Source organism: Schistocerca gregaria, unplaced genomic scaffold (assembly GCF_023897955.1).
Source record: "Schistocerca gregaria isolate iqSchGreg1 unplaced genomic scaffold, iqSchGreg1.2 ptg000186l, whole genome shotgun sequence".
In the NCBI taxonomy this organism is placed as follows: Eukaryota; Metazoa; Arthropoda; class Insecta; order Orthoptera; family Acrididae; genus Schistocerca; species Schistocerca gregaria.
Window position 1 is genome coordinate 97,501 of NW_026061733.1, and position 2,500 is coordinate 100,000.

The following is a 2,500-nucleotide window of genomic DNA, read 5'->3' on the forward strand; positions in this document are numbered from 1 at the left end:
CCACGTTGGCCCTTAACCTAACCCACGTTGGCCCTTAACCTAACCCACGTTGGCCCTTAACCTAACCCACGTTGGCCCTTAACCTAACCCACGTTGGCCCTTAACCTAACCCACGTTGGCCCCTAACCTAACCCACGTTGGCCCCTAACCTAACCCACGTTGGCCCCTAACCTAACCCACGTTGGCCCCTAACCTAACCCACGTTGGCCCCTAACCTAACCCACGTTGGCCCCTAACCTAACCCACGTTGGCCCCTAACCTAACCCACGTTGGCCCCTAACCTAACCCACGTTGGCCCCTAACCTAACCCACGTTGGCCCCTAACCTAACCCACGTTGGCCCCAAACCTAACCCACGTTGGCCCCTAACCTAACCCACGTTGGCCCCTAACCTAACCCACGTTGGCCCCTAACCTAACCCACGCTGCACCTTAACCTAAGTTACGCTGCACCTTAACCTAAGTTACGCTGCACCTTAACCTAAGTTACGCTGCACCTTAACCTAAGTTACGCTGCACCTTAACCTAAGTTACGCTGCACCTTAACCTAAGTTACGCTGCACCTTAACCTAAGTTACGCTGCACCTTAACCTAACTTACACTGCACCTTAACCTAAGTTACACTGCACCTTAACCTAAGTTACACTGCACCTTAACCTAAGTTACACTGCACCTTAACCTAAGTTACACTGCACCTTAACCTAAGTTACACTGCACCTTAACCTAAGTTACACTGCACCTTAACCTAAGTTACACTGCACCTTAACCTAACTTACACTGCACCTTAACCTAAGTTACACTGCACCTTAACCTAAGTTACACTGCACCTTAACCTAAGTTACACTGCACCTTAACCTAAGTTACACTGCACCTTAACCTAAGTTACACTGCACCTTAACCTAAGTTACACTGCACCTTAACCTAAGTTACACTGCACCTTAACCTAACTTACACTGCACCTTAACCTAAGTTACACTGCACCTTAACCTAAGTTACACTGCACCTTAACCTAAGTTACACTGCACCTTAACCTAAGTTACACTGCACCTTAACCTAAGTTACACTGCACCTTAACCTAACTTACACTGCACCTTAACTGTCACATGTAACGTCACAGGAATGTAGCTTTGCCTAACAGCAACCCTCTGAACATAGTTCACTGCTTGGATCCTCTGGTGTCATGTGTATTTCTTGATGCCATGGTGCGTACCCTCACATAAAGGTCTTTCGAGTGTTGCGTACTTTCTACACAGTCCCGCTAACCACTGGAAGGGTGTACCGCTACAGAACGAATATCGCCCTCCCCTCCTGCCCTTCCAAGCTGGTCGGTCAGGCGTTTGTTTGTGAAATGAGCCTTGCAGCTGTTCAGTTGCATTCGGTTGTCGATGCAGTCAGTGTACGTTGTGGTACGGCCTGTGTGGACTGTCCGCTGATGTACGCGTAACCCACACTGATCATCCGTCGTTACGTACTGAGTGACATAATGTGGCACATGCTTGACCGTACACCGGCTGCGCCCTACAATGGCGAATCATAAGGGCCATATGTTGTGCACGATGCTACTTGTCTCGTCTCCCCATTACAGCGAGATTGCACTGTTGTACGCCGTACAGACATGTGGTAAGTAGGTACGGACGAAAGTATTGCATGTTGGCCCCCCCCCCCCCTCCTCCCTCTGCCGGGAATCAGCGTGAGCCGTCTGTTGATGTAGCGACGAGGGTTTTCCTATTTAATCGTATTGCCCCACACAACATGATAGCACGGTGGACCGCGTTCCACATCTGCGACATGCTACAGAGGCCGGTTGACAGTCGACCGCGCAAGGGACATTGCACACGTGCGCGGACCATCTTCCACGTGTTCTCTCGTGTACATGCCGCAGTGTGTATGTGGGCTGATGTAGCGTGTCGTGACACATAACATGCAGGCATGCCAGAATCGTAGATTTCGCAAATGTAGATTGACGTATACGTTTGCTGCCAAAGATCCGCAAATGAACTGGAAATCAGTTGTTGAGCGGTTGTTCGCGCTGCAGGTGCATCGGTGATAGCGACGATCGGTACATCTGTGAACCGGTTGTTTCGGCGGTACCCGCCATGCCCCCGAACCTGAGTTGGCCATGTGGGTATGAAGCGATACGAGGCTGTGGCTTGGCGGGACAGTCCCCGGCCGGTGAGGGGGGGGCCGCCCGGCGTGCTGGCCGCGCGCTGCGTGAGCGCACGCACTACAGCCGGCTGGTGGGGGGCGCCCAGTGGCAGGAGCGCCGGCCGACGGGCCCGGCTGGCGTCCCAGCTATGCGCCGGCGCACCCTGCGCGCGGCGCCAGGCGGCCAAAGTGGGTTCTGCCGAGCCCGGTGCGAAGCGCGGTGGACATCTGCAGTGTGCTGGTCCGATTGCGGACTGTGTGCGTTGAGGATGCGCCGCCGCCCGGCACTCGGCGTCGCGACGCCGTCTGCTGCTCGGTCGCCCCCAGCGGTTCTCGCAGGTGGTTTGTATCGCAGCT